Source organism: Myotis nattereri (assembly GCF_964212035.1).
Source record: "Myotis nattereri genome assembly, chromosome: 10".
Classification (NCBI taxonomy): Eukaryota; Metazoa; Chordata; class Mammalia; order Chiroptera; family Vespertilionidae; genus Myotis; species Myotis nattereri.
The window spans coordinates 42,457,284-42,481,903 of NC_138085.1; the positions used below are offsets into that span (position 1 = coordinate 42,457,284).

Here is a 24,620-nt window from a genome sequence, read left to right on the forward strand (position 1 = left end):
CCCTTTGGTCCACAGGCTGACACTCTGTCCACTGAGCCAAACCAGCTAGGGCCTCCCCAAGATTTCTTGAGTTCTTCATTCTTTTACTTATGTCTCTCACCTTTGCTTTCCCTCCACCCCCCACTGCAACAGTAACTGGCTCCAGGCTCACTTTGCTCAAGTGTCTAGGAGATCCCGGGACCTTCTTGAATGCTTTCTTTCCTTCTTCATTGTTACTACTCTGTATCTTAGTTTCCTTATTTGTAAAATAGAGTATCTGTGAATATCTGCTTAGGGATGGATTGGCAACTAGTAAGTGCTCTGTGAATGTTAGCTGTTATCATCATCATAGTTGGCTCCTCATTCTCCTCCCGTCTCCTCCCTCTTTTTCCTCCTCTCCCCAACCCCTCCTTGTCTTCTTAGTCTTAATTTTAGTTGTCATTGGCTTCGTTGTTGTTACTGTTGTTGTTCTTCTACTCCTCTTCCTCTTCCTACTCCTCCCCACACAGTCTCCAGTCCTGATTTTATCATCTCCCACTTCCATTCCATTCTCCTCACTGCAGGCAGACTAAGCTTTATAAAATGTAAGCCCTAGCCAGGCCGGCATGGCTCAGTGGGTGAGCGTTGACCTATGAACCAGCGCGTCACAGTTTAAATCCCAGTTAAAGCACATGCCCAGGTCTCGGGCTTAATCCCCAGTGTGGGGCATGCAGGAGGCAGCCAATCAGTGATTCTCTCATCATTGATGTTTCTATCTCTCCCTCTCCTTTCCTCTCTCTGAAATCAATAAAAATATATTTAAGAATCCTATCTAATAAAAGAGAAACATGGTAATTAGCCGTACATCCACTACCCTTCCCATTGGCTAATCAGCGAGATATGCAAATTAACTGCCAGCCAAGATGGCAGCCGGCAGCCAGGCAGCTTGAAACTAACATGAGGCTTGCTTGCTTCAGTGACAGAGGAAACCAACGTTCCGTGCCTGCCTTGCAGGCCTCTGAGCTTGCAGTTTGAAACATAGTTACAAATATAGAAGCTAAACAAAACCCCAGAAACCTGCTTTCAGCGAGCCGGGATCTCAGAGCTGGAGTTGATACAGTGTTTCGATTATAGAACACAAACAAACCAGATACCTGCTTTCAGCAGCAGAGGCCTCAGAGCTGGAGTCAGAGCTAAAGCTGGCCCAGAATAAAAAAGAAAAAAAGAAAAAAAGGAGCAGTTGGGAGCTTCAGTCACCCGCCAGCCTGAAAACAGCCCTCAGCCCCTCACCCAGACTGGCCAGGCACCCCAGTGGGGACCCCCACCCTGAAGGGTGTGTAACCAGCTGCAAACAGCCATCATCCCCATCACCCAGGCTGGCCAGGCACCCCAGTGGGGACCCCCACCATGATCCAGGACACCCTTCAGGGCAAACCAGCCGGCCCCACCCATGCACCAGGCCTCTATCCTATATAGTAAAAGGGTAATATGCCTCCCAGCACTGGGATCAGCGTGATGGGGCAGCGCCCAAACCCCCTGATTGCCCTGCGGCTCTGTGTGTGACATGGGCCGGGGCCACAACCTCCCTATCCGCCCTGCTCTGTTCATGACGGGAAGGCGCCCCAACCCCCTGATTGGCCCTGCTCTGTGCGTGACGGAGGGTGGCGCCGCAACCTTCCCATCAACCCTGCCTTGAGTGTGACGGGGCGGTGCCCCAACCCCCCAATCAGCCCTACCCTGAGCGTGACTGAGGGTGGCATCACAACCTCCCAATCCGCCCTGCTCTGTGCATGACGGGGCGGCGCCCCAACTCCCCAATCGGCCCTGCTCTGAGCCCGACCAGGGGATGCACCTAGAGATTGGGCCTGCCCTCTGCCACCCGGGAGCAGGCCTAAGCCAGCAGGTTGTTATCTCCCGAGGGGTCCCAGTCTGTGAGAGGGCACAGGCTGGGCTGAGGGACCCCCCCCCTCCCTCCCGAGTGCACAAATTTTTGTGCACCGGGCCTCTAGTATCCTATATAATAAAAGAAAAATATGTAAATTGACCGTCCCTGTGCTACACTCACCAGCCACTCAGGAGTGAGTATGCAGATTAACCCAACAAAGATTGGTTAATTTCATACACAGGCGTCAGGCGGAGAGCAGAGCTGCATGTTGGGGGACATGGCTCCCTTGGTTGCTTCCCCAAGCTGCCGGGCAGAGAGCAGAGCATTAGAGCCGGAGGCTTGGGGGGGGACGTGGCTCCCTTGGTCACTCCCAGCGACCAAGGGAGCCACGCCCCCCCCAAGCCGCTGGGCGGAGAGCAGAATGGGAGAGCCGGTGGAGAGTGGAGCGGCTTGGGGAACTTGGCTCCCCAAGCTGCCAGATGGAGAGCAGAGAGGGAGAGCTGGCGGCCTGGAGGACTTGGCAGAGTGGGAGGCCGTGGGATGGAGACAGCGCAGGAGCATGGGGAGCACCAGGAATGCTGGGAATCGTAGTTCTGGTGGCAGACGGATCTCCTAGACACTAGAGAAGCGGTTCTCAACCTGTGGGTCACAGCCCCTTTGGCGGTTGAACGACCCTTTCACGGGTTGCCTAAGACCATCCTGCATATCAGATATTTACATGACGATTCATAACAGTAGCAACATTACAGTTACGAAGTAGCAACGGAAATAATTTTATGGTTGGGTCACAACATGAGGAACTGTATTTAAAGGGCCAGAAAGTTGAGAACCACTGCACAAGAACAGAGTGAGCCTGGAGCAAGTTACTGTTGCCGTGGGGGATGGAGGGAAAGCAAAGGTGAGAGACATAAGTAAAATCACAGTGTCTAGGAAAAATTAAAGGGAAGATACCGTAAAACTTCCAGGAAATCTCCACCAATGAAGCAAAGAAAAAAAAATGCCTCTATTATTCTGTGAGCAACAAACCAAACTGGGTTGGGCGGGGTCTTAGACAATTCGCTCATATGATTGCAAAGACAGACAGAAACTCCTGGATTGGAGAGGGCTCCCCTAAGGGCTCCCAGATTGGAGAGGGTGCAGGTCGGGCTGAGGGACCCACCCCCCATGCACGAATCTTCATGTACCGGGCCCCTAGTGTGACAATAAAATGTAAGCCTTAGCCTGTTTTGGTCAGTGGATAGAGAGTCAGCCCTTGGACTGAAGGGTCACAGGTTCTATTTGTGAGGATTAACCAAAAAAAAAAAAAAAAAAAAAGAATAGTGATCTAACTCTCCTGTTTAAAAAATCTTCAATGATCTTTCTGTTGGGCTTTTGCATGTACTATTACCCCCACCTAGAATGCTTTTTCCCTTGATCTTCAAATTACTGATTTCTTTTTACTGAGATACCCATTTGTTTGTTTTTTTGTTAATCCTCACCTGAGGATATTTTCCCCATTGATTTTTAAGAGAATGGAAGCATGGGAGGGAGAAGAGAGAGAGAGAGAGAGAGAGAGAGAGAGAGAGAGAGAGAGAGAGAGAGAGAGAGAAAGAAACATTGATGTGAAAGGCATCGATTGGTTGCCTTCCAAATATGCCCCAATTGCATGTGGCTCAACCGGGGCCAGGGGTACAAGTTGCAAACCAGGTACATGCTCTTGACTAGAAATTGAACCTGAGACCCTTCGGATAGGTGGGCCAGTGCTCTAACAACTGAGCAGCACTGGCCGGAGCTGAGATACTTGTTTTTAAATGTCATCTCAGAGAGGCCTTACCCTGACCATCTAATGATTCTAAAGTAGCTACCCATATACTTTCAATAACATCACCTCTTTTAATCTCTTGTGTTGCACTTAGTAATATGATATTTTTTGGTTTATTCACACATTTGTTTATAGTCTCCTCCAGTTAGAATGTAAACTCTCTGAGGATAGTGCTTGGCACATTGTAGGAACTCAGATAATACTTGAATGATGAAACAGCGCCATATGTCTTACGAGGCCCTTCTTGGTCTTTCCAGCATCATCTGCCTCTTAGTACACCCTCTACTTTGGCCTCCCCAGCCTATCCCATTTCTTCAGATGTGCATTCTTGCTGCAAGGCCTTTGCATATACTGTTCCCCCTCCCTAGGATACTCTTTCTCAAATGCCTTGCCACTGCCTGAGTATCTCCTATTTATTCAAGTTTTAGCTTAGGTGTAGTTTCACCTTATTAGCCTTCTTAATCTTACAGTTTTTCAAGTATTGCCTTTAATTATCATTCATATTGTAATTATTTGCTTGTCTTCTTAACTAGACTGTAGTTTCTGTCAGATAAAGGCCCATGTCTTGCCCACCATGTACTCTTAGTACTAGCTGCTGTGGACTGGAAGAATCCCTTGAGGTGGGGGTGGTGGGTAGGAGGGATGAAATACCAGGGGTATCACCTGCGGGGCAACAAATGTATCTTAGAATGTCAAGCCATTTGGCCCTGGCTTATTATCTGAACCATCTAATATTCTTGAGAGGAACCATCTAATATACTCGTCTCTCTGTGAGACATATTCATAAAATCAGAGTAAGCCTGGCAGGGAACTTGTCCATGAGGGGGGCATGAATGAAGAGGACAGAGGTTGAGGATTTGGGTACTCCTAGTGGCTCATTGCTGGAGTAAAATCCTAAGCGAGGAAGGAAGCAAAAAGGCCTTAGGGATAAGGTGAGGCAAAGATGAAACAGGAAGCTGAATCATTAGGTAAGAAACGTAAACAATCAGGATAGTGGGTGGAGTGTAAGAAGGGACAGAACAAGCAAGTCAGGATTAGGACTGTAAATAATCTTGGGGGTTGCTCAAATCATCTTTAGCATTCTTAGCTCTTTAGTGTGGAAACAACTTTTGTGTTACAAGAAGCATTAGGTAGTTAGGCCTACAAGGGTTTGAGCTGAATTGCATATTACTTAGTATTTTATGTGCTATATACAATCAAATCCTACCTTAATTTTCTCCAGAAATTCTAGGTTAACTTTTTCCCTACTTCAGTTTCTGCTCCCAAGAGCCAACCTTCACTCCTTTTAAATATACTTGGTGCAAATAACTCATCTTTGAAAAAAGATTCCTGTATAGAAGCCTGTAGCAATCCTGGTATTCCCATCAGGCAGGGTGAGCAATCCTTCAGGCTATCCTCTCACCAAACCAGGCATAGGAGCTGGCGTCAGCAGCCTCAGGAATTCAGGGCTCTCTGCCTAGCCCCGTGGTTGGCAAACCGCGACTCGTGAGCCACATGCGGCTCTTTGGCCCCTTCAGTGTGGCTCTTCCACAAAATACCACGTGCGGGCGCGCACGTACAGTGCGATTGAAACTTCGTGGCCCATGCGCATGTAGGAGATAGATAGTACGTATTGCCTTTGATTTACAGATGACAAGCGAGAGACTCTGAGAGATGGATTAACTTGGAAATGGCAGAACTGAGATTTGAATCTCGATATGTCTGTAGAGTCCTCACTCATTCTACTTCATTGCACTGTCTCTAAAGAAACAAATAGCTCATATCTTTGGGAATTCCTCGTGATAATGACGAAGTCAACATACAGCCTACCAGAAATGAGCCAGGGTGAAACACTATTAAATTAAAACCAAAGCAAATTTCAGTCATCATTCATTGTTGCTTGGAGGATAAAGAATGAGATTTTAACATTTTTGTTGAGAGGAAAAATATGCAAAATTGGTATACAAAGCCTTTAATACATTTTGCTTAAAAATACATCAGTAAGATACGAATTGAGTAAATTATGGCAGATATTATCATATTATGCTCTGTGAAAAAGAATTAGATGGACACACACACATACACACACACACATACACACACACACACATACACACACAACAGTAGTCTTGTGGCTCCGTGGTTGAGCGTCGACCTATGAACCAGGAGGTCATGGTTCCATTCCCGGTCAGGGCACATGCCCCTGTTGTGGGCTCGATCCCCAGTGTGGGGTGTGCAAGAGGCAGCCAATCAGTGATTATCTCTCATCATTGATGTTTCTTTCTCACTCTCCCTTCCTCTCTGAATTCAATAAAAATATATTAAAAAAAAAAAAAGAACAGTAGTCTCTAAGATCTTTCATTAACAGAAAACTAAAGGTACAGAATAGTGTTTGTGGCCTGTTAGCTTTAGTATTTGTATGAAAAAGGGTGGACTATATATACTTATACCCAGACTACTTCCAGAGTTTTGTGTGTTTTTTTTTTAAAAAATATATATTTTATTGATTTTTTACAGAGAGGAAGGGAGAGGGACAGAGAGTTAGAAACATCGATGAGAGAGAAACATCGATCAGCTGCCTCCTGCACACCTCCCACTGGGGATGTGCCTGCAACCAAGGTACATGCCCTTGACCGGAACCGAACCTGGGACCTCTCAGTCTGCAGGCCGACACTCTATCCACTGAGCCAAACCGGTCGGGGCCAGAGTTTGTTTTTTAATATCTTTGTGTTGCTGAAGTTTTTTTTTTTACCCATATGTGCATTGCATTTTTAAAAAACTGTAGTAAAAAACATAACAAAATTTACCATCTTAGCCATTTTTAAGTGTACCATTCATACAGTAGTGTACAATATGTGCACATGTTGTGCACAGATTACCAGAATTGAAACTCATTTTTTTTCTTTTTAGAATAAAAGTCTTTATCTTTGGGCATTCATAGAAGTATAATTCCAAATCTCAAATAATAATTACCATTTGTGTATAGAATTTTCTTTGTGAGTATGTGGTTGTTCTTGTTATAGTTCAGTTATTGGTAAATCAGTGTAAAGGCATTCAGACATTTGAAAGAAGTTTGATGCACTTTCTGTTTCCTCAGTCGCATTCCCCACAATCGGATGCAATTCCTTTTCATAAAACTGATACTATCACCACTGGGCTACTTTTTGATAAATCCATTGAACTGTTTTGACTCTTTCTTATCTCTCTTTCAGTTCTTAGCACTCCTGTCTATTCCTTTCTTTTATTTATTTATTTTTTACTAGAGGCCTGGTGCACAACATTCATGCACTGCGGGGGAGGGTTGGGGTCCCTCAGCCAGGCTTGCACCCTCTTGCAGTCCGGGAGCCCTCAGGGGATGTCCAACTGATGGCTTAGGCCCAGACATCCTTAGTGCTGCCACAGAAGCGGGAGAGGCTCCCGCCACCACTGCTGCACTCACCATCCATGAGCCTGGCTTCTGGCTGAGTGGAGCTCCCCCTGTGGGAGCACACTGACCACCAGGGGGCAGTTCCTGCATTGAGCGTCTGCCCCTTGATGGTCAGTGTGTGTCATAGTGACCAGTCATTCCACTGTTTGGTCAATTTGCATATTAACCTTATATTATATAGGACATTATATAGGATTGTTGACAGTATTACAGATGTCCCCTATTTCTCTCTCCCTTGCCCCTTTCCATCCAACCCCCACCCCACACCAGCCCTTTACCACATTATTGTCTATGTCCATGGGTTATGTATATATGTTTTTTGGTTAATCTCTTCCCACCTGCAAAACTGAAACTCTTATACCCATTAAATACTTTCTCATTTTCCCCTCCCCCTGGCTCCTGGTAACTACCATTCTACTTTCTCTTTCTATGAATTTGACTACTATAGATACCTCATAAAAGTGGAATCATGTAGTATTGGTCTTCTTGTGACTAGCTTATTTCACTTAGCAGAATGTCCTTGAGATGGTTCACTCTTGTACCATGACAGGATTTTCTTCCTTTTTAAGGCTAAATAATACTCCGTTTTAGATATATACTACATTTTATCTCTTCATCTGTCAATATATTGTCTTTTATAAACTTTTAAAAAATACTTTGTTTTACCCTTTAAATATGATCATAAACATCATGTGTGTGTGTGGCAACAGGGAGAATGGTTGTGGTGTTATTAAATTGTATCTTTCTAAACTTCATAGCAAAAAGAAGGATCCCTTTTGTCTAGTGAATGATCCTCAACTTTATGTTTTGGATTTTTGTATTTAAGATTTTTTTCTTTAAGTGAAACACATCTTTTATTAGGAATGCAACAACAAAGGGGAAGATTGTGTTTGAAATTAAAGATATCTGTGTACGTCAGGATACACCACCATTTGTCTTACTTCATCCACTCCTTTGTGTTACTAGCATCTCTGTGCTTCTTGTTCTGTGCACTAGAAATTTTGGGGCCCCCTTTTTATAACATGTTTTCTGTGTGTTGATTTTGTCTTTCCAAATGGAATAAATTATTTTTTAAAAATATAGTTTTACTAGAGGCCCAGTGCACGAATTTGTGCATAGGGGGGTGCCTGTCGGGAGGAGGAGACAGCAGGAGGTTGGCTGACCGGCTCCTCCCCGATCAGAGCCTGATCAGGACCGGGCTGGCTGGGGGGAGGGGCTGAGGGCAATTAGCCAGTGGGCCCCGCCCCTGATAGGGGTGGTGAGGGCAGATTGGGTGTCAGCAGCTGGGGGAGGGGTCGTGTCAGGTTGGCTGGCCAGCCCCACCCCTGATTGGTGTGTGTGGGGACAGTAGAGGACAGAGCTGGCTGGGGGGAGGGGCCGATCGGGGGCCAGCGGCCTGGAGGAGGGACCATGGGTGGTTGGCTGGCCAGCCCTGTCCCTGATTGGAAGCGGGGGGGGGGGGGGGGGGTGATCGGGGGTGTTACTGGTTGTGGGGAGCAGCTGCAGGCCAGTTGGGGTGGTGGGGGCCCACTGGGGTCAGGGTTGGCCAGGGGGGTTGGCCGGCCACCCTGCCCTCAATCAGGGCGGGAGAGGCCGATCAGGGGCAGGGCCAGCTGCAGGGAGGGGCTGCAGGAGGTTGGCAGGCCGGCCCCATCCCCTGATCAGGCCGGTTTGCTGGCCGCAATGGGCGTCATAGCAACCGGTCGTTCGAGTCATTACAGCATTCCGGTCGTTGGCTTTTTATATATATAAATCGATTTTAGAGAGGAAGGGAGAGGGAGAGAGAGATAAAAACATCAATGATGATAGAAAATCATTGATCAGCTGTCTCCTGCACGACCCCCATTGGGGATCGAGCCCGAAACCCAGACATGTACCCTTGACCAGAATCGAACCTGGGACCCTTTAGTTCACAGGCCAACACTCTGTCCACTGAGCCAAACCAGCCAGGGCTGGAATAAATTCTTTAAAGCAGGAGACGTCTTATGTTACATCCTCTAGTCAGGAGCATAATAGAAGTTACTCAGAAACTACATATTCAAGGAAGATTGACTTATCTTGTACTCTTCACTAGTAAAAAATGTTTACATTTGCAGACAAGTGTGTTGGGGAGAGAGAGAGAGAGAGAGAGAGAGAGAGAGAGAGAGTGTGTGTGTGTGTGTGTGTGATAGAGTGTGTGTGTGAGAGAGAGGGAGATGTTTCTTGGTGAAAGCCCAGGAAAGAGAGCAGAAGCTGGCCTGGGGTCTTTAAGGCTGTGGACTGATAAGGCTGTGGTCCTGAGACTTCTGTGTTGCGGTCCTCAGGAGAATCTCAGATTTCTGCCCTCTTCCTAATCTCCAGCCTGGATTTTCAACTGTCAGCAGGGCAGCTGGATCTGCATGTGCCTTATGCTTCTTAAATGTAGTAGCACATAGTAGGAATGTTTGATAAAAGTGATTTTTCATTTAGCTGATAGTATATGAAAGCATTTAACACAGGTCCTGACATATAGTAGGTACCCAGGAGGTGACAGAAGAGAGTATGTGAGAAATATTTTCAAAGTTAAATCTTTCTCTAGGACCCTTACCTCTATTCCTGTGCATCCACTCCTACCCTCTTGCTAAAGAGATAGGGGATAGCAACATGGATTCCACCTTTGGGAAGCTTCCAGTTCCTTGTTTGTGGCTTTATTCTCGGGCGAGAAAAATAATCTCCCCTAAAACCTCACCCTAGACTGAAAATGTTCCAAACAAACTAGCCTGTCTTGTCACCTTAGGCAACTTTTTTTTAAAAAATTTTTTTTTTATTATTTCAGAGAGGGAGATAAGGGGCTGCCTCTTGCACACCCCACACGAGAATGAGTCCACCACCAGGGCATGTTCCCTGACCGGGAATCAAACCATGACCTCCTGGTTCATAGGTTGATGCTCAATCACTGAGCCATTCTGGCTGGTCCCAGCACCTGTCTATATAGACAACATTCTTAGTAGGGACCTAGCCTTGAGAATCTTAGTGGAGAAGTGTATGAATCTCTAGGGTAGTTGTGGCAAGGTGGTGGGTTTATGGAGTTGGGCATGAGTTTAACTTAGCCAAGATAGCTTGTTAGGTGCAAGTATGGAGAAAGGGATACGGTAGAGAGAGAAAAGGGCTCAGCTCTGTGTCATTTTCTGCTCATAGGGAGATACAGGCACTTGTGCCAAGCACAGAGCTCTGGCCTGCTGTGTCTGTCACCTCCTGTGAATGTCACCTCCTGGCTGCTCTGCAAGGCATTTGAGGTTAAGTAGATGAAATAGGGACTCTGAATTAGATAGCCTTGTTTTAAGTGTTACCGGTTTGCCGGTTAGAAGTGTGCCTCTCAGGATCTGTTTCCCTTGTGCCAAAATTAGTGGAATCCCATCCAGATCTTGGAGGGTTTCTCTCCATCCTTCTTATGCCACCTCACCTTACCTTGATCTTAAGCTTTTATCCCTTTCATCCTATCACTGGTCTGGCTTCTGGGAAGAGGAGGGAAAAGGGTGAGGAAAGATAGGAAGAGTTGAGTAACTGGTGGAGGGTATGTGGATTTGCTATCCTTACATGCTTTCTGGAACAAAGTGTAGGTGGGAGGAGGATGAGTGAGTGGGTGGGAGAACAAACAGATGTCACCTGTACCACTTGTTTGTCCCTCAGCCTGGACCCTTGCTTGGTATTCTCAATCTCCGGTGTTATTCCTCTCTCCCATTTAAAGTATCAGCATATATACCCATGTAATTTCATACCAATGGAATCATACCTTAGAGCTGTTTTTTTCTTTAATACTGTTTTGTAATCCTTTTTTTTTTTTTTACCTCCCCCCTATTTTATTGAAATATAATTGATATATAACATGGTGTAAGTTCAAGGTATACAATGTGATGATTTTATATACATACTAGTATATATTGTTAAACGATTACCACATTCATCACCACACATAGTTACCTATTTTTTGTGTGTGGTGAGGACTTTTTTTCATTTGATTGTATGTTATGGACATCTTTTCATGTTAACCAGTACTAGTATAGAGTAAGTGGTTGAATTATATTTCAATGTGCCGCTATACCATAATATATTTTGTTCTCTAATATTTAATCTATTTATCTCACATATTACCAATGGGGCCTTTCCTGACCATACCCTTTCTTAAAATTGTAACAAACCTCCTTCCTTTCCTAGCTCCTTTATTTTTTTTTATAGTATTTAGTACCACTTGATATACATTTAAAAATATTTGTTTATTGTCTAACATGCTCCAACCATTAGAATGTAAGCTTCATGAAGACAGGGATTTCCACCCCCCCCCCTTTTTTTTTTCTTCTACTGTATACCTAGTGCTTAGAATCATTCCTGGTCACTATTGGTGCTCAATAAATATTTGTTGAATGAATGAATTTGTTGGACTTTTTGTGTAACTATTAAGTTTTAATTTGCAATATTTTTGTTACTGTGTACATTCTGTGATAAATACCCTGGTATATAAATTTAGCACACTTATCTATCTCCTTAGGATAAATTCCAAGAAATGGAATGTCTGACTTAAAGGATTATGCACATTTAAATTGTCAATTCATGGAGCCAAATTACCCTTAAGAATGTTAACTTCTATCAACAGTGCATGAGATTGCCAATTTCTCCACATTATGAGTGACACTGGGTTGTGTGTCTTTCGTATTCCCCGTCTCATAGGTGAGGCATGGTCTTGTCACTGTAACATAATAGCTGAGAATGTGACTCTGGAGTCAGCCTCCTGGGGTGTGAATTCTGACTCAGCCACTTACTGTGTGTCCTTGGGTAAGTCATTTAACTTCTCTTCCCTCAGTGTTGTCTTGGGTAAAGTGGGTATAATGATAGTATTGATTTCATGGGGGAGTAAATCAATTCAAGTAAAATGAGTTGAAAGAGTAATTGAGATGTAGCACACAATAAGTATAATTTAATTTACTTTTTTTGAATATTAAAGATAGAACATCTTTTCAGAAGTATCTTTTCAGATGTATTTTGGACATTTATATTGTTTCTTTGAATCACGTATTCATGTCCTTCGCACATTTTCCCCAGTCATATTTTTCTAATAATTTGTAAGAAAGTGTTGACTATTATGTATGGTGCAGAATTGTTCCCAGTTTGTCATTTGTCTTTTTATCTTTGTATATGCAGGTTTTTTCCTGCCTGCAAGTTTTACAATTTTAGGTAATCAAAAGAATCTTTTCCTTTATAGTTTTCTCTGCTACTAGGCCAATCTTTTTTTAAAAAACGTATTTTTATTGATTTCAGAGAGGAAGAGAGAGGGAGAGAGAAATAGAAACATCAATGGTGAGAGAGAATCATTGATCTTCTGCCTCCTGCATGCCACCTCTGCCCCCCTCCTAGGGATCGAGCACACAACCTGGGTATGTGCACTGACCGGAGGTCAAACTGTGACCTCCTGGTTCATAAGTCAATGCTCAACTACTGAGCCACACCAGCTGAGCTACTAGACCAATCTTTAGAAAAGTCATGTTTTAACAGACTGACAGCTGTCAGAGGGAGGGGGTATTGAGGGGTGGGGGGGAAAGCTGGGTGAGGTAGGTGAAGGGATTAAGCAAAAACAAACAAAACCCAAAACAAAAAAACAACTCATGACACAGACAAAAGTATGGTGGTTACCCAAGGGAAAAGGGAGTGGGGAGAGGTAGAAGAGGGTAAAGGGGAGGATAAATGATGATGGAATGAGACTAGACTTTGGGTAGTGAACATATAACACAATATACAGATGATGTATTATAGAATTGTATACCTGAAACATATATAATTTTATTAACCAATGTCATCCCAATAAATTGAATAAAAGATATAAATAAAAAAGGCATGTTTTGTTAGCTCAAAATTATAAAAATAGTAACCCATTCTCTTAGAGTACTTTGTGTATATGTGTATTTTTAAATCTTTAAATCTTTAAACCACCTGAAATTTATTTTCATATGAAGACAGCTATTGTGATCTGGCTCCTTCTTTTTATTTTATTTTTTAAAAAATATTTTTATTTCAGAAAGGAAGGGAGAAGGAGAGAGAAATAGAAACATCAGCGATGAGAAAGAATCATTGATTGGCTGCCTCTCCTGCACACCCCCTACTGGGAGTCAAGCCTGCAACCCGAGCATGTGCCCTTGATCGGAATTGAACCCAGGACCCTTCAGTCTGCAGGCCGACGCTCTATCCACTGAGCCAAACCAGCTAGGGCTGGCTCTTTCTTTTTAGTTGGATTGTTTCCCAAACCCATTTATTGAAGAAGAATCATCAAGAGTAGGAGCAAGAATGAGGAAGGGCTCTCCTTCAGGAGAATCTGTTCTCCCCTCCTTTAATTTGAAAGTAGGATATCCTAGAGATAGCAAATCTCCATTTCAAACTCAGTCAATAGTCAATAATCATTCTGTTGCTAAGCTGTGGAATGAATATGCTGTGTAAAGCAGTTTGGGATCAGAACTAACAACTTGACTCTAAGTGATGAGACTGCTCTGCTCATTGGTGCAATTCTCCACTGGCTCTGGAGGCTCCTCCTAAGTGGATCCTAATTTGGGGACTGATTTGAAGGGGCATTGTTAGTTTGCAATAATAAGTTATGTGTTGTTCGAGAAACAACGTGACTATAGCAGATATTTCCTCACTGCAGCCTGGGGGTATTGTTGGGGTATTGATAGGAAGTATTGAATAGTAGTAAACTCACTGTGTTTTAGGTCTGCCCTTACTAGCTCTTTTGGAACTCTAGTCCCATCCCGTTGCTTGCTTCTGACTCAAGATAGAGGGAGGATGATTCTTGTAGAGCATCCACATATCCCATGGCAGCAGCTACTCTCTGCCAGAGATAATAAAGAAGGGCAGCTAACTCTTACATGGCATATATTATGTTCTAGGAACTGTTCTAAGCTATACACACACACACACACACACACACACACATATTCTTCATGAAGTAGATCCTCTGTACTGGTTTGAATAGTGTCCACTCAGAACCTGTGAATGTCATGTATTTGGAAATAGAGTCTTTCTAGATGTAATCAAGCTAAGATGAAGTCATATTGGGTTAGGGTGGGTCCTAATCCAATGACTGGTGTTCTTATAAGAAGAGGGAGACATACCAGAGGGAAGATGGCCAGATGAAGATGGAGGCAGAGATTGAAGTTATGCTGCCACAAACCAGGAATGGCAAAGATAACTAACAACCATCAGAAGCTGGAAGAGGCAAGGAAGGATTCTTCCCTACAGCCTTCTGAGGGAGCACAGCCCTGCTGACACCTTAATTTTTGACTTTTAGCCTTCAAAACTGTGAGAGAATAAATTTCTGTTGTTTAAAGCCACCCAGTTTCTAGACTTTTTTACAGCAGCCCTAAGAAACCAGTATACACTCTTATTATCGTCTTCATTTTCAGGTAAGGAAATGGAGGCCCAGAATGGTAAAATATTTGGAGATCTCTCAAGGCCACTGCTCTGTTGGCTGGGCACTTACCCTGAAGCTCCTGCTGTTGCTGTTGTCAGCTCTCCACTTTCACCACAGCCGTCAGCTTCTGGTAGTGCTGGGGCTGAGCTGCTGGAATGGCTCCTTTCTGTCACAGCAGGCCCAGCCTTTTCCCCATCCTTGTCCACTTCACATCCTGAAGCAGAAACTCTTCTCATGAGGTTTCTGGCTATAGCCTGATCATTTCACCAGGTCTCTTACTGACTCCAACCCTTCAGGCTTTACTTTTCATTTCCATGCATTGTTGGAGAAGTGTGGGTGACATTTGAGGGGAGGGTCACCCAGCTCCTGGCAATTGAATTATGCTTCTCATTTCTGGCCCGCTTATGCTTCCAAGAATTTGTCAGTAGACAATTCAAGTCTTTATTTTTCTTTGGAGCTTTTAAGATCTCACACATAGCTCATATGGCACATATCACAGTTCATGGCTGTGAGCAGAAAAGGAGCTGCTTCCTGGTAGCACTGTCTGTGGCTGCCCCGGTCACCTGCTCTTGATGAACACAAATCACCACAGTGCCTCTCTCCCCTGCCACTGGGAATGGTGGGGATAAGGACATTATTTGACCCAGCTCTTCAGTGTATCTCCTTGTCAGCCCATGGTCTCTTTTGCTGGCATCCCAGGAGAGATTTCCTCCTCCTGCATCCTGTTGCTGGCTCTGGAATTGCGTCTATTTTCCACTATAGACCTTTTGCTTTGGATCCTGCTCTTATTGTCAGCTCCTCTCACTAGACTGAACTTTGGGAACTCGGGAACCGTATATTTTTTTTAAAAAATATGTTTTTATTTCAGAGAGGAAGGGAGAGGGAGGGAGAGATAGAAACATCAACGATGAGAGAGAATCATTGATCGGCTGCCTCTTGCATGCCTCACACTGGGGATCGAGCCCACATCCTGGGCATAAGCCTTGACTGGGAATTGAACTGTGACTTTCCTGGTTCATAGATTGATACTCAACCACTGAGCCATGCTGGCCAGTCAAAACCATATCTTTTGTTTGCTGCTATAGCCCAGTACTGAGCAAAGACCTGGCACTTACTAGCTAATCCCTCAGGAAATGTTCATTGAATAAAGAAATGAATGTTGACCTTGAAGCTTTGGAATCCTAGTTTTTCTTGCTTCTTGTTAAAGCCAAGGATCAGATTAAGAACTTTAGAGGCAGCCCTAACCGGTTTGGCTCAGTGGATAGAGCATCGGCCTGCGGACTAAAAGGTCCCAGGTTCGATTCTGCTCAAGGGCATGTACCTTGGTTGCAGGCACATCCCCAGTAGGCAGCTGATCAATGTTTCGCTTATTGATGTTTCTAACTCTTCTATCTCTCTCCCTTCCTCTCTGTAAAAAGTCAATAAAATATATTTTAAAAAAACACAAAACTTTAGAGGCCTACACAATAGAGCAATTATCATGTCCCTCATACTTCAGCCTCATATATATTTTAAGAACAGTATTAAAATAAAAGTATAAAGAAAATCCAGCAAAATTACCATGGTGACTGCTTGGATAAATATTAAATAATTTAAAACATTTGTTGTTATTGTCTCTGCTTTGCTAGTTCCCTAAGCACATGCTGTTGGATAATCCTGCCCTGACCAGCCCCTCCCTCACCTTGAACTTCACTTTTCTCTTTACGCCATCTGCTGAAGCTGCCAGCTAGCCCCTTTCACCCCACAGTGGTGTCTGGCTCCTGAGACCCCAGCCTGGGTTTGTGCCCTGGACTCCCTGGGGGTTTGCCAGAAAATCAAGTAGAGCACTGCTAAGGAGAACTCCCATGCTGTCTTGGAATTATAGTCAGCATAGCACATTGTGTTACTTAGGCCATTGTAGTCATAATCTGCTTCCTGATCCTATATGTGGAAAGCTTAGGAATTTTCTTACAGTCTTCTTTCCTGGATTACTGAGAGAGAAGTCAAAACACAGGTTCACTCTGCCTCCTGTATTAAGCTGGGTCTTGCTGGGATCATTCAGAGAAGTAAGGTGTGATTCTGGAAGTGGAGCCCAGACTTCCTACAGGCTGTTCCAAGGTTATGACCATAGTCAAATCCAGTTGCTGCTTGATTCTAAGGAGTTTAAAATAGTATTGGAAACCTCCTAGGAAAAAAATCACCACCGTAACGTCTTGGCTAAGGAAGTGGTGTTTGCTGGCCAGAGTAGAAGGGGTAGCCAAGCCTTGCAAGTTCTATTCTGGACCTGTTGATTTGAGGTGTGACATTCAGCATTTTGAGATTATGTCCTGGAACTCTGATGGTGTCTCATCTCAGCATAGAGAGTGATATGGGCTGTGTTTGCAGGGAGAGAGGCCAATAATAATGTCCTCTAGGAGAGCCTCACTATTTGATGTCCCTTTGTTTGAATTTCCAGGCTCTTTAAATACAGCTCCTCCCCCCCCCCCCCCACACTTAATATAGGAACCCAGCAACATTATCCACATTTTACTTGAACTTATTTAATCAGAATTGCTTTCCTTTTTAGCAGTGTGATTAGATCAGCTCCTCTAAGGGATGGAAACGTTGATAGGGTTTAGGAAAGGAAGGAAAGGTTTACGCAGGGCACATGCCTTGGCCTTGGACAGCCAGGGAGTAACATGAGGGCTCCAGGTACATGATGTGCTAGATGAGGAAGAACAAACTCACATCCCTGGAGAGCCAGGCACGTAATTAGATGCTTTTCATATATTTTCTTATTTAGTTACCATAATGCAAACCAATAAACTATCATTTTTGCACGGGCAAGCTGAAAGTCATAGAACTTATGTAACTTACCCAAGGTCAGACAGTGAATAAAAGGCTGAGCTAGGATTGATTTCTCCTCAGGTCTGTCCACTTCCAAAGCCCATGCTGTTATCACAGCTCTTGTCTCTCTGACAAGATTTAGCAAAAGAGGGTGGGCAAAAAAAGAGAAGATGGGGAGATGCCATCTTTCTGTGCTCACAGTTTTGCTTGTTGAGACCTGTTTAGCCAGAGCGTCCTGTTTATAGAAAACTAGGTTCTATATATAGAGATGCTACAACAACATATGTGGGAAAGATACCAATTGGCTGTAGGGGAGGATTAAAAAAAGCCTTTGTTCTTTACCTCTAGGTCTCATTGCAGTGTAACCCACAAGTGTCAAAACACCACTGGCAACACTGGTTTAGTGTGTAAGAGGCCCTGTCCTATTCAAATAAAATCTGTTGGTCTATCCCAAGCAGTAAGTAAGTCATGACGGGGCAGAGGTGAGGGTGTGGTGTGCCCTTACTGCATTTCCTGGAGCTGGTGGCACCTGTTATGTGACTATTGCAGTGAATTATTACTGAGTAAACAAGAGGTGTCTCTCTCTTGCTTTTCTAAGGGAGACCAGATGGCAGTGGGTGTTGGCCAAGATCCAGGGGATCCTGGCCTCTGCGCTGGCAGAATAGACAGCTTGAGAGGTCAGGTGATGGAATAAGAAGAGACAGAGCTAGTCTATCAACTGATGTAATCTTAGGGGACCTAGAATGTGTCCTGCCCCTCAAAGACTTGCCTCAGCGATTTGCTATTGTTTGGAGTTCCACAGTGAAACTTTCCCCCTAGATTTAAGTCTTTGAGACCCTACTAAAAATGAGACTCCAGGAAGGGGTTTGATTGTGAAGCATCCTGGTCATCTAAGTGGAAGTGTGATTCAGCTTATGAGATTAATTTCTGAGAACTAGATTAAGGCAAGGGACTGAGGGGAGAGGACACTGCTCCTAGTCATAGGGACAGGAGGGAGACACCACTGAGTTGGATATAAAGGCCCTGCAAAGAGAAGTTGGGTCCCTAAAGAAACATTTTGTTTCCTTCACAATTTTGTCTGAGAGAAAACTAGCAGCTGAGGGTGGTGGGGATGGAGGCTCTTGACCATAAGAAATGGCGTGGGGCAGAGATTTCCTACCTGTATGCTGGGTATGCAGGCACATTATTGTCTGGAGAGCAGCTGATAGGCAAAATGTAACAAGGAGTGCAGGACCTTTGGGTCTGTGGTTTGCTGTTATGTCCTCAGACAAGACTGTCACAGGTCTTAGGAAGCAAGAGGAAGCTTCACAGAAATGATGTAAAGTGGTGGCGCAAAAGAGGCCGCTGATGACAACATCGGCAGGGTACTTCCTCAGTGACCACTGGTCACAGACAACTTGTGGTCTTGATTTCCCAATGAGTTGTGCTGAGCCAGGGCTTTATGGGAAGGCAAAATAAGCCATGTCAAAAGCAATGACAAAGCACTTGGGTGTACGTGCACGTTCCCTTGATCACTAATTAGCTTTATGGAGCCAAAATAGCTAATCCAGAGGCTGCCAGCATAGCACCTGTGATTCAGATCTACAACTTTTTGGCCTGAGTTACTTCAAAGTGAGAGAGCCTTCCTAATTGACTGTGCATCTTCATGATCTGAATTTTCACATTTTTTCCTCCCCCAGGGGATCTCTGACAGAGGCAACCCAAACCTCTGCCTTTCCCAGCTCCTCACAGATGGATTCATGGATGTCCTTCACTCTTAGGCTTCAACTTTACTCTGTTTACTTTCCTACCCTAAGTCAAGAGCATTTTATTTTTTTTAAAATATATTTTATTGATTTTTTACAGAGAGGAAGAGAGAGGGATAGAGAGTTAGAAACATCGATGAGAGAGAAGCATCGATCAGCTGCCTCCTGCACACCTCCTACTGGGGATGTGCCCGCAACCAAGGTACATGCCTTTGAGCAGAATTGAACCTGGGACCTCTCAGTCTGCAGGCCGACACTCTATCCACTGAGCCAAACCGGTTAGGGTGAGAGCATTTTCTTTTTCTTTTTTTTAATTTTTATTGATTTCAGAGAGGAAGGGAGAGGGAGAGAGAGAGATAGAAACATCAATGATGACAGAGAAGCATTGATTGGCTGCCTTCTGCACGCCCCCTACTGGGGATGAAACCCAGGATCCTTTATTCCACAGGCTGACCCTCTATCCCCTGAGCCAAACCAGCTAGGGCAAGAGCATTTTCTTTTGATCAGACTTTTGGTTTCATTCAGACCACTGGCGTTCTTACTCATTTCTTCTGGCATATTTTCCTAGAGAGCTGTCCTAGAAATGATCTCTATCACTCACCTCCTAAAGTTTGACAAGGTTTGGACTTCCATCCTTACTGGAATGAGTACAATGCTGTGGAGGTTTCTGGAGGTACCACACACCATCCTTTTCCCCCCCAACCACTGTAGCCCATACACAAGATCAAATGATGTAGCTGGATCTGCTGATCACCAAGATTTTGGAGCCAGTACCTCCAATAGGGAGGGACTCCTGGTCATGTGTACTATGCCCTAAATGACAATCTGCCTCCCCTCCATGTCACCTATATTTTGGCTTTTTATTAAGAGTATCAAGCTCTGTCCAATTGCTTTACTCAAACCCCCTCGCCATGTCAGGACTCCACCCCTTTGTCAATTCCTCACCAGGGGCTGTGGCCTTTGCTTTGCAGCCTCCTTAGGCCAGTTCTCTTCTCTGATACTAGAGCCTTTTTTTTTTTTTTAAATATATTTTATTGATTTTTTACAGAGAGGAAGGGAGAGAGATAGAGAGTTAGAAACATAGATGAGAGAGAAACATCGATCAGCTGCCTCCTGCACACCTCCTACTGGGGATGTGCCCACAACTCAGGTACATGCCCTTGACCGGAATCGAACCTAGGACCCTTCTGTCCGCAGGCCGACGCTCTAACCACTGAGCCAAACCGGTTTCGGCTAGAGCCTTTTCTTACATCTAGATTTTGGTAGGTAGAGTCCTGTTCACCCACAAATCTCCCAGTGTTGACCACTCTGAATTCTGCTTGCTACTTTTTGGCTAATTGGATGTCATACTGATAAGTCCAGCTGCATTTCTGGAACAAGGTTCTTAGCTTAGGCCTCTATCCTGAATTTCATGCTAGCTCTCCAGCTGCCTCTGCCTCAAAAAAGAGCTTTTAATATGCATTTATAAAGCTCCAGAAGGAGATAGAGAATATGACATTTCCCAAATTTATTTGTTTAGAGAGCCAGTCCTGGCTAGTGTTTGAGCATCAGCCTATGAACCAGGAGGTCACTGTTCCATTGCTGGTCCGGGTATGTGCCCGGGTTGAAGGCTTGATCCCCAATAGGGGGCATGCAGAAGTCATCCAATGTTTTTCTATTTCTCTCTCTCTCTTCCTCTCTTTCGAAAACGAATTAAAAAATACATTTAATTAGAGAACCATTTTATTTTCTGAAGGAGTATTTATTAAAATCTCACAGAATATGGAGTTTGGTGGAGCACAGTTTTGGAAAGTGTGAACCTTTTCCCCAAAGGAATGGATGGCAAATGGAGGAATTCCAGGTGAAGGTAATGTGACTATCAGTGAAAAAGATTCTGTGGGGTTGGAAATTTCTCCTTGTGTTCTTCATGGAACAAATCCACTGAACCACCTACTATTTACCAGTCTCTGCTGGAGTCACACCAGTGTTTGACTGTTTACTGTGTGTCTGCACAAGGCCAGTTCTGACCTGGAGTGGAGCCTAAGGTGAGGAGGAAGTAGATATTCTACATTCTTTTTCCCACATTTGGATCCACTTCCCCTTTCCTCCCGCTGAAACAGGAAGTGGTGAATGGGGTGATGCCATTATGGCCACAGACATCATTGGCTTCTGGGTCCAAGGAAGGAGGGCTTTTTGAGGCTTCTTTCCCCGTGTTTGGCCTCTTCCAGGATTTCTCACGCACTCCTCCTGCTCCAGGACTGTCTATCTCAGCCTCAGTCTCAAGTCTCACTGCTCGCTCAGGATTTTGACTTTACACATAGGGATCTCTGCCAAGTGGAATGGAGCTCATTCTTATGGAAAAACTGTGACGCTCTGTATTTTCTACTTTTCCTCCTCTTCTATAGCTCACATAGGAAGTCCAGATTATAATAATTTTTTCAACCTTTCAATGAGATAAACCCATGTTCTGTGGGCAGGATGATCTTGCAGGTGGAGATCAATTTGGTAGGGAGGGTGATCAAGTGTCAGGAACTCAAACTGGCATAGGTGGTAACCAAAGAGGAAATCAGTCACTTCCTTTGTGTGTGATTCTCAACCAGTACAGACTGGAAGAAACTACTTGAAGCAGATAGAAATCTTTTAAGTCTTGTGACTAAGAAATTACTAGGTCTCTTTGAGACCCTGATGTATATGTCTTTACTGTCATTAGTGAGATCTTTGGTCAGCCAGTCTTGACTCAGTTGGCTGAGCTAATCATAAACAAAATAGATGGAAAGACTCAGCTTTTTTTTTTTAAAAAAATATATATATATTTATTAATTTCAGAGGGGAAGGGAGGGAGAGGGAGAGAGAGATAGAAACATCAATGATGAGAGAGAATCATTGGTCGGCTGCCTCCTGCACGCCCCCTACTGGAGATTAAGACCAGAGCCTGGATATGTGCTCTTGACTGCAATCGAACCCTTCAGTCTGCAGGCTGATGCTCTATCCACTGAGCCAAACCAGCTTGGGCAAGACTCAGCTTTTAGGTATGCCCTTAGGTATGATGTTCTTTGAACATCCAACAAGTAGTATTCTCTACTCGTAAGCTCCATCCTAAGAGACTTGGCCTATGGCACTTGTCCATTTCTGCCCCTTCTTCTGAAAGTCTTAACTGTGACGATCAGGGAGTGAGCATTTAGAGATCTTAAATAGAGCCAGTCAGTTATTTGGTCAGGCTGTAGGTATTTATAAGTATTAGTTGGCCTATAACTGCAAAAGGCTTGTTTTCTCTGACTAGTCTTTGCCTAACAGGCTCCCTACATAAAGACATTCCTTAAGATTCTGTTCCTAGCTCTCTTCTCTCCTCCCTCTACTATCCCGGGGTGATGTCATTTATGCTTATGGTTTTAGCTACCACTGATATGTCAGAAACTCTTAAATCTCTATCTCCAACTTAAATTTCTCTTCTTTTTTTTTTTAAAAATATATTTTACTGATTTTTTACAGAGAGGAAGGGAGAGAGATAGAGAGTTAGAAACATCGATGAGAAAGAAACATCGATCAGCTGCCTCCTGCACATCTCCTACTGGGGATGTGCCCACAACCCAGGTACATGCCCTTGACCAGAATCGAACCTGGGACCTTTCAGTCCGCAGGCCGACGCTCTATCCACTGAGCCAAACCGGTTTCGGCAAATTTCTCTTCTGAGTTCCCGAATCACAATTGCCAAACACTATTGATGTTATAACCTGGATGGCTCTTGTTCCATATGACCCTCAGGCAGTTTTAAATCAACATATCCCAAACCAAATTATATTCTTTATCAACCCATTCTCTTCTCCCTATTCCCCTATTCCTTCCTATTCTTATTCCTCTTCCTTTGTTTCTGGGCTTAGTAAATTTGTTTCTTTTTCTTTTTTAAATTTTTTTCCTGCCCTAGCCAGTTTGGCTCAGTGGATAGAGCGTTGGCCTGCGGACTCAAGGATCCGGGGTTTGATTCTGGTCAAGGGCATGTACCTTGCCTGCAGGCACATCCCCGGTGGGAGTCGTGCAGGAGGCAGCTGATCGATGTTTCTCTCTTGTCAATGTTTCTGACTCTCTATCCTTTCCCTTCCTCTCTGTAAAAAAATCAATAAAGTATATTAAAAAAAAATTTTCCCCCCTACATTTATTAAAGCTGGGGGGAAGTGAAACAAAGAAGGGCTTAGAATAGAAGAAGCAACAGTGGAGAGCCTAGGCAGGGCTGCTTTGACTCACTGAAAAGTTAGAGAAAAGGGGATCTTGGAGACAGGTGCAGTGAGTTAGCTTGGGATGAACTGGTGCTATCCTTTGCAACCCTGGTTTCAATGAGTTTAGAATTTAGGGGATGCATGCCTGTGGAGGAAGAAGAGGGAGAAGGGAAAGGTGCAAGCATGCTCCAGGGAGGGAGAGCATGCCTGTAAAGTTGTTTCTGTATCACTATCTTATACTGTTCCCCAACCATAAATTTAATAGGCTCTCAGTATAATGAAAATGTTTAGAATATGGGTGGGTGATTTCCTTCCTTCTTTTCTCCTTTTCTCCCTTCCTCCCGTTCTTCTTTCTTTCCAGGTTGTGGTTCTTGTCTGCAAGGAATCTATAGTTGAATTCAATAGAAAAGTTAACAGATAGTAAAAAACAAAGAACAATGAAAGGTTAACTGAGGTTAAGATTCTAAGTAAAATGGAAGTCTGGGAAGGAAGCATCTGAGGGCTAAAACCTCGGGAGTAAGCATCATGGAAGAGATGTTGACCAAGAACAACCTAGGTGGGTTAGGGATCAAAAGACCCCTTGGAAGCATTCAGAGTGGAGAAGGGATGGGCCATATGACCCTCAGCTTGTTTCTTGTGCAAGCAGAGTAATTGTCACCTTCCCCACTGGCTGCTTCTGTAAGTCATCTCAGAGCCTCATGGAATTTGGTTCCTTTAAAAAGGTTCTAAATGAGGCAGAAACCCTAAAACAAGAGGATAAATAATCTACCATCTTAAGGAAATAATTAGCTGAAAGTCATCTAGCACAAAATACACCCCACCTAGTAAAATACCCACAAAAATCTACAGGGATCCTCTCCTTAGATTATCATTATGGATCCTCAGCAGGAGTACTTCAGTACAAGGGTATTAAAGGATTTGTGGAACCTCTGATGTGTTATTTTACATTACCTTCCCTCTTTTGAAAGCATTTCTTGTTTTAGGTAGCATTTATTTCTTCTTACCCCAGAAATGATTTCGCTTTGAAGGATCAGTGGAGGGAAGGTCTGATGATGTTCCAAGGGCAATGATGTGAATATAGGCAACAACCTACATAGAACTATTATGATCAATGAAAAAACTAGTCCAACTAGAAAGAATTCTTGTTGGGGAGCAGAGCTCAGAATAGATTAGAAAGCCCAGAAACAGACTTGGGTTTCAGTGGGAAAGGATAGTGTTTAGGACAAATACCTAACCATTAAAAAAAAAATTCTGTCACCTTCTAGCAAAATAAATTCTAGATGGATTAAATATTTTTACATAAAAACTAAAGTAATAAGTATACTAGAAAATAGTTTCTAGGGCACCAACGACAGAAACTATAAAGGAAAAAGTGTAATAGATTATCTAAAAAAATTGCAACAGACACCATAAACAAAA

General features: G+C 43.9%; 1 protein-coding gene across 2 annotated transcripts in view; it reads left to right on the forward strand.

Moving 5' to 3' along the window:
• The window catches only part of ASPRV1 (aspartic peptidase retroviral like 1), a 114,491-nt gene that overhangs the window by 16,328 nt on the left and 73,543 nt on the right, over positions 1-24,620 (forward strand). The window contains exons 3-4 of one of the 2 annotated variants that reach the window (XR_013996472.1): positions 11,734-11,838; positions 14,148-14,380. The gene's annotated coding sequence lies outside the window, so the exon portion shown is untranslated. Of the gene's footprint in view, positions 1-11,733; positions 11,839-14,147; positions 14,381-24,620 lie in introns of those variants that run through there. The other variant, XM_081100528.1, reaches the window with a different exon arrangement.